This window comes from Muntiacus reevesi, chromosome 9, assembly GCF_963930625.1.
Source record: "Muntiacus reevesi chromosome 9, mMunRee1.1, whole genome shotgun sequence".
Lineage (NCBI taxonomy): Eukaryota > Metazoa > Chordata > Mammalia > Artiodactyla > Cervidae > Muntiacus > Muntiacus reevesi.
In genome coordinates this window covers 69,408,733-69,423,011 of record NC_089257.1, presented here as the reverse complement: position 1 = coordinate 69,423,011, position 14,279 = coordinate 69,408,733, and the positions used below count along the sequence as shown (strand labels likewise).

At 37.8% G+C, this 14,279-nt stretch overlaps 1 protein-coding gene across 2 annotated transcripts in view; it reads right to left on the bottom strand.

Annotated features, from left to right (window-relative positions):
- ALG9 (ALG9 alpha-1,2-mannosyltransferase) overlaps positions 1 to 14,279 on the bottom strand; it is a 114,200-nt gene that overhangs the window by 51,110 nt on the left and 48,811 nt on the right. The gene's annotated exons all lie outside the window — the stretch shown is intronic.

Sequence of the window (14,279 nt, the reverse complement as noted above, 5' to 3'; positions counted from 1 at the left end):
GAGCAATCACAAAGATGCTTGAAACAAAAGAATAGAAAGTCATGGCAAAGAAAAGGTTTCACCAAAGTAACAAAGGAAAAAAAGCCAAACGGAGATTTTAGAAATAAAAAGGGCAAGAACTGAAACTAAAAGCTCAGTGCACATGCAGAGGAGTCAGAGGAAAGAATCAGTGAATTGGAAAACCACAAAATAATACAACATTGGAATAACAGAAAGAAAAAGAACTGGGGGGTCGGGGGAGAAGAGAGCTTCAGGAGCCTGTGAAACTGTAACAGAAGATCTAACACTCATGTCACTGAGCCCCAGAAGGACAGAAGAAAGAGGGCAGGGATGGAAAGGTACTAAAATAACGGCCAAAAGCTCCCCAAATTTGGCAAGAGACTTAAACTTATGGCATCAAGAAGCTGAGTAAACCCCAAACAGACTAAACTCAAAGATACACTCTCTAAGACACATCATAATTCAACTTCTGAAAACTGTAAACAAAGAAAAACCCTTGAAAGCAGCCAGAGAAAAATGGCCCTCACCTATAGGGGAGAAAGAATTAGGGTGACAGCAGATTTCTCATCAGAAAACATGGATGCCAGAGAATGGGATATATTTTTCAAGTGTTAAATGAAAAAAATTGTCAACCCAGAATTCCATATTAAGGGGAGATCAAAACATTTCCAGATGCACACTGATCAGAATGGCCTCATCAAAAAGTCTACAAATAATAAATGCTGGAGAGGGTGTGGAGAAAAGGGCACCTTCTTACACTGTTGGTAGGGATGTAAATTGATGTAGCAACTGTGGAGAACAGTATGGATGTTCCTTAAAAACCTAAAAATAGAACTGCCATAGGATCCAGCAATCTCACTCCTGGGCATATTATCTGGAAAATATGAAAACTCTAAAACTGAAAAGATATATGCACTCCAATGTTCACTGCAGCACTATTTACAATAGCAAAGACATGAAATCAACCTAAATGTCCACTGACGTATGAATGGATAGAGAAGATGTGTTGTAATTATATATATTCAATAGAACATTACTCAGCTACAAAAAGAATGAAGTAATGCCATCTGTAGCAACATGGATGGACCCAGGGGCTTCCCTCGTGGCTTGGTGGTAAAGAATCCAACTGCCAACACAGGAGATGTGGGTTCGATCCCAGCTTGGGAAAACCCCTGAGAGAAAGAAACGGCAATCCACTTCACTGTTCTTGCCTGGGAAACCCCGTGGACAGAGGAGCCTGGTGGGCCACAGTCCATGGGGTCGCATGGAGTTGGACACGACTTAATGACTTATCACAAGTACCAGCATGAATTGACTTAGAGATTGTCATACTACACGAAGAACTTCAGACAAAGACAAATATAATATAATATCACCTATGTGTGGAATCTAAAAAAAAATGATACAAATGAACTGATTTACAAAGCAGAAACAGACTCACAGACATTAAAAACAAACATAGCTATCAAACGGAAAGTGGTGGGGAGGGATAAACTAGATACACACTACTATATATAAAACAAAGAGCCAGGGCCTATTGTACTGCACAGGAAGCTATGTTTGATATCTTGTAATAATTTATAATGGAAAAGAATCTGAAATACATACATATATATATATATATATATATATATATATATATATATATATATAACTGGATCACTCTGTTGTATACCTGAAACTAACACAACATTGTAAATCAACTACACCATAAATTTTTTTAAAAAGCTCCTAGATGAAGGAAAACCTAGAAAATATGTTGCTGGCAGACCTACCCTGAAAGAATGGCTATAGAAATTCATGAAACAGAATGATGATAAGAGAAGAAATCATGTAAGATTAGGAAGGAAGAATGAACAGAAAGCGTAAGCATACAGATAAAAATAATAGATTTTCCTTCTCTTGCATTTTCTAAACTATGTTTAGAGGTGGAAGCAAAATTATAATTATAACATATTCTAATGTTGTTCTCAATATATGTAGAGAAAATATTTAAGACAATTATATTATAAACAGGTGAAGGTAAAGAAATGCAAAGGGAGGTAAGATTTCTACACATCACTTGAACTGGTACAGCCAATCTGGAAAACAGCTTGGCAGTTTCTGAAAAACTAAACATATATTATACCTACCATATGAGCCAGCAATCACATTCCTGGGCATCTATCCCAGAGAAATTAAAATGTATATTCACACAAAAACCTGTACACAAAGATGTATAACAGCTTTATTTGTAAGAGTCAAAAATTGGAAACAACCAAAATGTCTTTCAATAGGTAAATGGTTAAACAAACTATAGTATATCGATAGTACCAGATACTACTCAGATATAAAGACCAAAGTATTGATACAATTTGGATGGATCTTAAGAGCATTATGCTGAGGGGGGAAAGGTAATTTCAAAGGTAACGCACAACGTAATTCCATTTATATAAAATTCTCAAAATAACACAATCACAGAGATAGAGACGAACTAGCAGTTGCCAGGGGTTAGTAATGGTAGAGATGGGCTGTAACTATTAAGAAGCAGTGCAAAGATGATCTTTGTGGTGATGGAACAGCTCTGTACCTTGTCTGCAGTGGTGCTACATGAATTTACACAGGTGATAAAATGGCCCAGAACTGTACTAATGTCAATTTCCTGGTTTTGGAATTATGCTATAGGTACACCAGGGGAAACTGCATGAAGGGTACATGTACCTTCTCTGTACTATTAACATTTTTGTGACTTCCTGTGAATCTGTGATGATTTCAAAATAAAAAGCTTTTTAAAAAGAAAATAAAGCAGCAAGGAGCCTCAAGATCTGGGGGGATGGTATATGTGACTCAAATGGTAGACTTGTATCTATAAGAGAATATAGATATATATAAACTGAATATAAACTGAATATAAACAGAATATAAACTGAATGCCAGAAACTCATGAAATCCTCATGAAAATCCTTCAACGTGAGAGTAGAAATGGAGAGGACTAAACATGTTGATGAGACTTGAAAGAGAAATAATAGAAACAATACTAATCACAAGGAAATATCAAAGTTGTTTTCTAAAAAATAAACTGCTAATCAGTCTTACGGTTAATGCTATGATGTTCAGGCAATAAATAATATGAATCTTTTTAGGGGGTTGAAATCTTGGTAGATAATATAAACCTACTTAGCTCTCTTCCTCACTAAAGGCAGGCAGAGACCACTGTAGAAATCAGGGTTTTTAGTCATGTTAGGATCTCATTAAAACAAGAGGAAGCAGGAGCATTTCTCTCTTTCAGTTTGGCATCTGTTTAAAAAAGTGAAAAGGTTCATCCAGTCGCTATCTGCCCATGCTGGGCCATCGCGGTGATGCCTTGGTGGAAAGGATGTGGTCGCTGCCCTCCAGGGGCTTGCAACCTCGCACGCTAACTGGAGTACACTCAGACCTTGAAGAAGGACACTGCTCAAATCCTAGGTAGTCTAAACTTCTACAATTACCAGGGCCTGGGGAGGCCTCTCTTGAGTTCAAGAAGATTAAATGAAGGGCTATCTTAGCTAATATTTAAACTCTCTGCTATGTATAAGCCCTAAGAGAGGTCCTGTGGAGGTGCATGAACTCCTGTCCTTAGATAAGCGTATAATCTGCTACAGAACAGTCACAGACACAGTGACAATAAATGAAACAAGAAATAAAGCATGCTCTGCCAAATTACTTAAAATATAGAAACCTCAGACCATTTATTTCCCCCTACATACTCAATGCTTTTTCATACTTCAAGGCTTTGCACATGCTGTTCCCTTTGATGGAAAACGTGCCTTTTCCTTCCTCCTCTAGGGAACCAGTAATTCTCCTCTGAGACCCAGCTCCTCTGCCACCTCTCATGTGAAGCTGCCCCCAAACAGAGAAGTTGGGAGAGCCCTTCCCACTTTCTCTGTGCTTCCACAGCTGACTGGGGCACTTATTACACTGCTGAAAAATATTTTAGAACTCTCTCTCCTACTGAACTATGAGGAGATGATTTATGGGCTTCTCTAAATTCATCTTTAGATCTATTAAAATAACATATATTCATAGTTCAAAATTTACATGGTACAAGAAGCTTATTAGGAAAAACAGCAGTATATTCTCAATGCCTGGTCCCACTTTCCAGAGGCAACTTACAGCTCTCCCAATTCTTTCTTCTGGTAGCTCTTGATTTTTCAATTATTAAATAATAATATACATTAACTTCTTTTGGTACTTAGTAATCTAGGTATGAATCATTTCTTATTCATTATTTTAGGTACACTTTGTGGACTCTTTAAAACTGAAAAGCAGTATCTTTTAGTTCTTGGGCAATTTCCTCACATTTTTTCTTTGGCAATTTTCTTTTCCCCATTTCACTTGTTCTCCCTCTCTGGACTTCCTATTAGCAAGATGCTGGATTCTCTGATCTTTTTTCCTTTTCTTATTTTCTCTCTCTTCGTTTTTCTGTTCTGTTTTTGCATTGTTACTGTGTTAAAGATTTTAACTTTGTCCTCTAATCAAGCTATTGTTGATTTTTAAAAATCTCTATTATCTTATTTTTAATTTCCAGAAGCTCTTATTTTCTGACTGTCCCCTTTTCAAAATACATGTTTTTGTTTTATGGTCCCCAAACTTTTCCTTTAACCTATAAGGGAATGCTGATTATATAAGTTAAAAAACTTTTTTTTCTGCTTCTTACATAGTTTTCCAAATTCCTTTTTATCCCCATAAACTTTTCCCTTCCTTTTCCACCTGTTCAGGACTTTTCTTCAATGATAGGAGGCTACATTTTTTTGCCATCTTTGAATCTTCAGCACAAAATTTAGAATAATAAAGAGTTAGATAATGGGTAGATGAGTAAAGAAGGAACAAAATGAAAAACATTTAAAAACAGAGAATAAAAAGAAGACAAAAGATGGGAGAGAACTCTTCCTGTGCTGCTGAGACTTACACACCCCTGTCTCTTTCAGCCAGTGATCCAGGACGGCCGGGGAGGCACGCGTCCACAGACGCTCTCTCAACTGGAGGGACACGGCCTTCTGTGCAAACCTCAGCAATAACCAAATTATTTAATTTTATTTTTGTACAAAAATAAATTCTTTAATGCTCCTCCTGTCTGGAAGAACTGAACGTATTACTTCACAATTTCTTTGCCACGCTGTGTGGGGCCACCCAAGACGGCCGGGTCATGGTGGAGAGGTCTGACAGAATGTGGTCCACTGGAGAAGGGAATGGCAAAGCACTTCAGTATTCCTTTAGTTGCAGGTTTTTTAAAAAAATTTTTTCCTCATAGCTTGCAATAGATAAACCAAATCTGTTTCTTTCAAGCAATCTACATCTAGTTTTCAGAAAGAGCAGCAAAAGTAGTCTTAGATACAGTGACTGAAATGACTTAAGAGGCCAGAAGCCTACAAGGTAAAAAAAATACTCAACAGAAAATCTATTTTCCAACTCTGAGTGGATGGTTCTTGCACTTAAAGACAAAAACCTAACGTCAGTTGACTGCATACTGATTTTTGTTTGTAAAGCCTACCAGAGATCTTGGTAGTTTCAAAGATTTGATATCTATAGCCCTTATTATGGTAATTTTTTTAAATTATGAAAGTAAAATATGATTTATCAAAATATCTTTAAAATGCATTTTAAAAATCACTTATAACACTACCACCCAAAGAAAATCAACATTAACCTATTAGTTTATGTTTCAGAATTTTATCTTTGGAGATAAGGATTTTCTTCATAAAATCTGGATCATACATTTTACTGTGACTATTTATAGTCTGAGATTTCTCAGTCTGAACCACTGGTAACACCAAGTGACTTACTGCCCCTTAGGGCTAAGAGAATCAGAAAGAATAGTTTCTTCTCTAGATTTTATCAATATCTCAGCGCACAATCTGAGACCATACTCCATACCACATCATCTACAATTCAAAAATCAAAAGGCTGGAAAAAAAAAAAATCAAAAGGCTGGATTTGTAACCAAAGAGCTCATTTTTTTTTTTTTTTGTTTCTTCAGATTTAATCATTCTTTCTTGCATCAAAAATAACAAAATTGTAGGGTGACATTAACACATGATGGTGAAACAAAAATGTGTTTCATTTCATTAGTCACAGGCTACATATCAACCAGCTGTCGAAGCTAAAAATATGCCTTAGTTTAAAATTTTGTAAAATACAAGCATTTAAGACTCATTTTGAAAGAAATGTGACTTCTTTCCATTTCTAACAACCCACTGGGAGCTTTGAAGAAGAAAAAATCAGCACCTCTAAAGCAAAAGAAAAAGAAAGGTGGTGGGAGGGGAATTCAAACGATTTATTGATAATCAGTATCTCATTGTTTACATCTTTACCAGGAAGATGTAAGGATATTACACATTAAGGATGACAATTTAAGGCCACCTCAGAAGTAAACAAAAATACAGACTCTAAAAAGAAAAGGCCTGAGCCAGAGATCAAGACATCAATAATAAAAGGTGTGCGTTTTGGGGGGGAGTAGTGGCAAGGGGACGGGGCAATAATACTCTCACAGCTTTTTCTCACAGGGGTTTTGCCAGAGATGGAGTGTACAGCCATGTCTTCTCAACTCTCAAACATTACACTCAGCTGCCATGACACAGATGCTCATCTCCTTTGGGGCAGAAACAGCAGAAAGACTTCCATGTCTGCTCATTAGGTCACATGGCCCAGAAACCATGTTTCAAGATAACATTTGCTACCACGAAATAACTTGATTAGAAAACAGGTCATGGGAGAAGCTGAAATCTAAACACTGCAATTGGAAGTCAGGTGTAGCTACAGCAAATTAGAGATGCAAAGCTAATTCAAGGGTCTCAGAAACCCAAGAAACATATAAGAATAAAATACACTTCACTGAATTCTAGAGAAGAATCCCAGGTTCTCCTAACCCCCAGCCCAGTCAGTGCTCTTGCCACTACATCATTTTGCCAGACATCAATACGATCCTGTGATCGTCTCTCTCTCTCTCTCTTTTTTTGAAATAGGAACTCTGGGGCCTAGTATGAAACATCTGATAGGGAAAGATTTCAAGTATTTTTCTGGATTTTCATTTCTTTTACATATACTAAAATTAAAATTTAAAAAGTAGTTGTCACCCAGAGTCACAGATTTATAGTTTTATTGCCTCCTGTAAAGCCTTGATAAATGTACATTTGTTGAATGAATCTTTAAATTCACAAGTAAAAATTTACTTCACTACAAAAACGTAAACTCACAGGTAAAATGCTGGGATCATTCAATCACTTAAGATCATGAAAACATCACTTCATTTCTAAATGACAACACAATGAATATGAGTGAATTAATTTTAAAGAAGCATTTTGAACATACTTAAATTCAGAGTGGATTCCAATTTTACTCTACTGTGCATAGTACAGCAATTTTAATCTGCTTGCTCTGCTACTCAAGGCTAATAACAATTAGCAAGGATATCTATCAGGTAATTACTTTTCTCCTCAAATAAGGACTTTGAATAAGAGTAGGAAAAATGATTAAAAGAGAGACAAAAAGAAGGAAGAGATTTTAAAAAGGGAGTGGACACCAATCATTTCTTTTGATAAACACAATAATTATATAAAGTATCTGGCATATATGTAACAGAGCTCTAGAAATGAAAAATAACTTCTTAAAAATGTAATGCTCAACCACTTAAGGGTCTATTCAGTCCTTCTACATGAAAAGGACAATTAACCACTGCATGAAAACATATACTCAAGTGATACATTACACATGACTTTGGAAGTAACAGGAGGCATGAAAAGAATAAAAATAATACTGGGGAATCCTGAAACCATGATTTTATCCTAGGACTAACCTTTGTCAGGTTACAACCTAAACCTCAGTTTTTTCACCCATAAAGTGAAAAAGATCTTTAAACTTTATGATACCTATACCTTCCAAAACCATAATTCTTTCCACTGGTTAAATGGTAAAAGGGGGGATAAAGATGAAGAAAATAGACAATCAGTTCTGTTCTAACACTTGTTTTGAATATGCACACTTGTTCCAACGCAACTGAACAAGGGGAGCATCATTCACTTTCCACGTTTGCTATGTGTCATTTAATACACAAGAAAAACTAGATGAATCCAGAAAACTGCACCCAATTGAACCAACCAGTCCAGATATACACAAAGTGCCCACACTCAAGTATCTCCCAGCTTCTTCAGTTCACTGCATGTAATGAGCCACACCCATCCGTATCATCCATATTTGGTATTACAACTTTCTGTCATATTTCAGATAACCCTTACTTCACAAGCTACAGCCCTCCTAATGCCACTTCAAGAAGCATAACCGAGGTCTCCTTCAAGGTAAACTGCCGTATTGTAGCATTTACGTAGTTTTAGCCATTTAACACATATAAAACTATCCTTGTTTTTATTAGCCTGCTATATGAAAAAAGCTAGTGGAGGTGAAGGAATTCCAGCTGAGCTATTTCAAATCCTAAAAGATGATTCTGTTAAAGTGCTGCACTCAGTATGTCAGCAAATTTGGAAAACTCAGCAGTGACCATGGGACTGGAAGAGGTCAGTTTTCATTCCAATCCCAAAGAACCACAATGCCAAAGAATGTCCAAACTATCATACAATTGCATTCATTTCACATGCTAGCCAGGTTATGCTCAAAAATACTTTAAGCTAGGCTTCAGCAGTACATAAACTGAGAACTTTCAGATATACAAGCTGGGTTTACAAAAGGCAGAGGAACCAGAGGTCAAATTGGCAACATTTGTTGGCCCATGAAGAAAGCAAGGGAATTCCAGAAAAGCACTGACTTCTGTTTCACTGACTATGCTACACTTTGTGTGGATCACAACAAACTGCAGAAAATTCTTAGAGACATGAGAGTACCAGACCACCTCACCTGTGTCCTGAGAAACCTGTATGTGGGTCAAGAAGGAACAGTTAGAATTGGACACAGAAAAACTGACTAGTTCAAAATTGGGAAAAGAGTATGTCGAGGCTATATATTTTCACCCTACTTATTTAACTTCTATGCAGAGTACATCATGTGAAATGTTGGGCTGATTAGTCACAAGCTAGAATCAAGACTGCTGGAAGAAATATCAATAACCTCAGATATGCACATGATACCACTCCAATGGCAGAAAGGGGCTTCCCTGTGTGACTCTGGTAAAGAAACCGCCTGCCAATGTAGGACAGGTGGGTTCGATCCCTGGGTCGGGAAGATCCCCTGGAAAAGGAAATGGCAACCCACTCTAGTATTCTTGCATGGGAAACCCATGGACAAAGGAGCCGGCAGGCTATAGTACATGGGGTCCCAAAAGAGTAGGACATGACTTAGCGACTAAACAACAATGACAGAAAGGGAAGAGGAACTGAAGGGCCTCTTGACGAGGGTGAAAGAGCAGAGTGAAACTTAACATTAAAAAAACTAAGATCATGGCAACCAGTCTCATCACTTCATGGCAAATAGATGGGGAAAAGTGACAGATTTTATTTTCTTGGGCTCCAAAGTCATTGTGGATGGTGACCACAGCCATGAAATTAGAAGACACTTGCTCCTTGGAAGGAAAGCTATGACAAACCTAGACAGCATATTAAAATACAGAGACATCACTTTGCCAACAAAGGTCCATACAGTCAAAGCTATGGTTTTCCAGTAGTCATGTACAGTTATGAGAGTTGGACCATAAAGAAGGCTGAGTGCCAAAGAATAGATGCTTTTCTAATTGTGGTACTAGAGAAGACTCTTGACAGTCCCCTGGACTGCAAGGAGTTCAAATCAATTAATTCTAAAGGAAATCAATCCTGAATATTCACTGGAAGGACTGATGCTAAAACTGAAGCTCCAATACTTTGGCCACCTGATGCGAAGAACTGACTCATTAGAAAAGACCCTGATGTTGGGAAAGACTGAAGGCAAAAGGAGAAAGGGGCACCAGAGGATGAGATGGTTAGATAGCATCACTAACTCAATGCACATGAATCTGAGCAAACTCTGGGAGATAGTGGAGAACAGAGGAGCCTGGAGTGCTACAGTCCATGGGGTCGCAAAGAGTAGGACACTACTTAATGACTGAACAACAATAAATCTCTCCCATACGTCACTGACAAAGCTTGTGAGTATTGTGTCCTTAACTCCATTTTTCCCACAAGACTTGTGGCTTTCCACACCATTATCTTTAGCAACCACACATCATGTTATAGCAGAGCAGACTATATTCTTATTTGGGGAAAAAATTAATCAATGACCAATTTTATTTTTTTCAATGGTAACAGATGGACAAGCTTCTTGAAAATCTGCTTAAGCATTAAGCCAAAGTCAGAGAAAAGTCTTTAAGCTCCCTCCTGAAGACATAATTTTATTCCAAACTCTATCCATTGACTTAGTAGTTCCCAAATCAGATACCAGATTTGGAGCCAGAATGTTATCATTCACCTTGAAATAGTGAACAAAAATTTGGATTTGTCAAGAAATAGAGGAGACACTGAATGTATCTTCTAAAGCCAGACCTTGATTCTGAAAGAGAATCTTGGTAGGTACCACTGAATAATGCCACCTGTTGAATAATGGGATGTTCAACAGCTACTCAATAACTATCACGAAAGAATACGCAGCAAAAAAAATAACTGCTGCAGTATAATTATAACAATACAGTAGAAGCCACAGAAGCTTTACAGACACTCCTAATTCTTGCTAAAGTCAGAGGTGACAGAGCATAGGGAAAGCAGGAGGTCAGGTACCTTTCTTAGTTTCCATTCAGACAAGAAACAGGAGGCAGACTGCATCACATAGCATTGAAGCCAAAGACTGTCTGAAACCTGTTACTCAGAACCAAAGGGCAAATAAAAATAATGCTGCTATTCTGCAGGCATAGGAAAGACAGAAAACATGATTGCTTTGCCTGTTTGAATGAACCTGTATGTAAAACCAGGACTGATACCAGAAGTAACAAATGCAAATATAGTACAACGTGGACTCTTACAAGTCAGGCAAAGTTGTTTGGTCACTACAGCCTTGATCCTGGCACCAGTTCTTAAAGAACTGTATTATTTTTCAAAAAAAACTGAGATTTTTGTTTACATACAAATGTACATATGAATGCAAGAGAAAAAAGTGAAGAAAAAGAAACCATCAAAATGGTAATGGTGGTTTAATATTTGGGTAATTAGATTATGAGCTTCCCTAGTGGCTCATGATAAAGAATCCGCCTGCCAACGCAAGTGATGCAGGTTCAATCCCTGGGTCGGGAAGATCCCCTGGAGAAGGAAATGGCAACCCACTCCAGTATTCTTCCCTGGGAAATCCCATGGACAGAGGAGCCTGGAGGGTTACTGTCCATGGGGTTGGACATGACTCAGTGACTAAACAACAGCAATAACAAATTAGATTACAGCTGATTTCTTTTCTTATTGGTAGCGTTCATTATTTTATGCAATAAGTGTTTACTATTTTTATCATCAAAGGAAAACAAATATCTTTTTAAACTGCTAACTGAAAGAAAGTAATCCCTGATCATAGTTCGTGTAGAATCCACAGTAAGCCACCAAGTGTGTCTTCTGCTTTCCAAAGGGTCAAAGGTGAGTGGACTAGATTTGAAGGTCACTTCCCGCACCACACAGGAAAATCCAGGGAACTCTGCTAGAAACTCGGTCACAGAAAGGTACACGAGCACAGAGACAGACACTACACACTCAGAGTACATATAGGACCTGTTTGTTCCTGGTTTTATCACCTAGCATTTTGCTGACTCCCATAGCTATTCTGGAAAATCTTTACCTTTGGGGTAAAGCTAATACAGTCACCCAACAGTATCCTGAAGCAGAGAATATGGAAATACAGTCTAACCAGAGACAACGGATGACCAGAGCATATCAAATGTATAATAGGCCATGTAGTTTTTTTTTTAATTGAAGTACAGTTGATTTACAATATTTTATTAACAGCATAGTGATTCAGGGGAGTTTTTCTGCTTTTGTAGATTATATTCCATTATAGATTATTATAAGATATTGGATACAATTATAATTCCCTGTGCTATGCAGTAAATCCTTGCTACTTATTCCTGTGCAGTAGTTTGAACCTGTTAATTCTATACTCCTAATTTGTCCCCCTCACCCCCACTTTCCTCTCTGGTAATCATAAATTTGCTTTCTATGTCTGTGAGTCTATTTCTGTTTTGTATATAAATTCATTTGTATCAGTTTTAGTCTCACATATAAGTGGTGGCACATAGTATTTGCCTTCCTCTGTCTGACTCACTGCACGAAGCATGACATTCTCCAGGCTCATCCCTGTTGCTGCAAATGGCAATATTTCATTCCTTTTAGTGGCTGAGTATCATCCCAGTGTGTGTGCGTATGTGTGTCTGTTGATACTGCAAATAATGCTGCTATGAACCTCAAGGTACATGTATCTCTTCAAACTAGCATTTTTGTTTTTTCCAGATATGTACCCAGAAATGGGATTGGTGGATCATAAGGTAAGTCTATTTTTAATTTTTTAAGGACCCTCCATACTGTTTCCCACACTAGCTGCATCAATTTACATTCTCACTAACAGGGTAGGAGGGTTCCCTTTTCTCCACACCCTCTCCAGCATTTATTATCTGTAGACATTTTGATGCTGGCCATTCTGACTGGTGTGAGGTGACATCTCGCTATGGTTTTGACGTGCATTTCTCTAATAATCAGCAATGTTGAGCATCATTTCAGGTGCTGGTAAGGACCTGCAGGTTTTATAGCCAGCTTTCTCTCAACATCATTATCCCAACCATGATGAATATTCATTCCTCAAGCCAGAAAGCGTGTATAGAGTAATTACTAGGTACACAGCACTATTTTAGCCACTATGGTGAACACAAAAGAAACAGGAACAGTCATTCTCTCCATAGCATTCACCGTATGATAGCCAAAAATATGACATACATCAGAAATATTTAAAAGACATAAGACAAAAGAATTAAATAGCTAAATGAGCTACACAGATCAATTTAAAGGAGCACACTGCTCACTATGGACTTAAATAGCTGGAAAGGCTTCAGGGAGGAAGTTTTGGTAGCATAAGAAGGTAGACAAGGGAAGTCCAGGTACCATTACCAAGATAAGCAAAGTCACTGGGATAGAAAAACCAACACTGAGTCTGAACAGACTGTAATAAAAACCAAGCTGGGGAACAATAAATTTAAGGAAGGAGAGATAGCTTTGGGCAGATTATAAATCCTCTTAAGGGTTCATTAACCTCTAATCCATCAAATACACCATTATCAGATTAAGAACATTTGTGGGAAAATCTGTGTACAGACACTATGCTATATATGACAGAGAGATATGATATCCACTCTCACATTAATCTTCCAAAAGCAGGTGTCATTATTCCCACTTCACAGACAGAAACTGAAATTAGTTAAACAGAGATGTTAATTAATTTGCTCAAGGTCACCAGGTAGGCAACAGAGTTTAGAACCCAGGCCTACTTGACTCCAAAGTCCATGCTCTTTTTTTTTTTTTTAATTATCCCATACTATCTCTTCCCAAAACACAGCTGTGACAATATCGCTCTGAATTTATTATATCTCTCCTCATCACAGCATATTCTCCTATCTTTTTGACTACCAAGTGTCCCCATGATGATCCCATGTGCATCAAAGCCTGCTCTCACGAGAGTATCTGCAGCTAAAATAAAAGTGGCTAAGAGCAGTTTATCCCACCCAGGAGTATTTTCAGGAATCAGAGGCTTCAGTTAGAAAGAAACTCCAAGTCACTTAGTGGAATACACTTCTTACCTTCTCAGAGAGCCAAGTCAAGAATGTATTTTATGAGGTCCATTTTCATAGCTTACAAAGCTAAAGCTCACACAGTAAGAATCTCACCCATAAACTGAGGGTCTCCATGGAAATCTAACCTGCCCCAATCCAGGAGACAAAAGGCCAGCCGTGGCTACAGGTTTGCCCTGAATGGGAATTGAAAGTCCTGATATTTCACACTTTAGGTATATGACATAAGGGAAATGTATTTGACATTTAAATTCTTAAATGTTTTCTAAACAGGTTGCCAAAAAAAATGTGCTTTCTAATAATTCTACAAATGGTCTTTTACCGTCTCTGGGAACCAGGAACATTATCTTGAGCGCTCTCATCTTTTCCACAGTCAAAGATCCTACAGGTGCCAAATGGTGAAAGTGTCATCTCTCAAAGGAAGCTACATGGGCTCTCAGGGTGGGTAGAGATGAGCATGTAGAAGAGCCTGGCCCTGAAACACACTGCTTCACAGACTCAGTGTAAGCAGAACCCTCATTGACTATCCACTTGCTAAAAC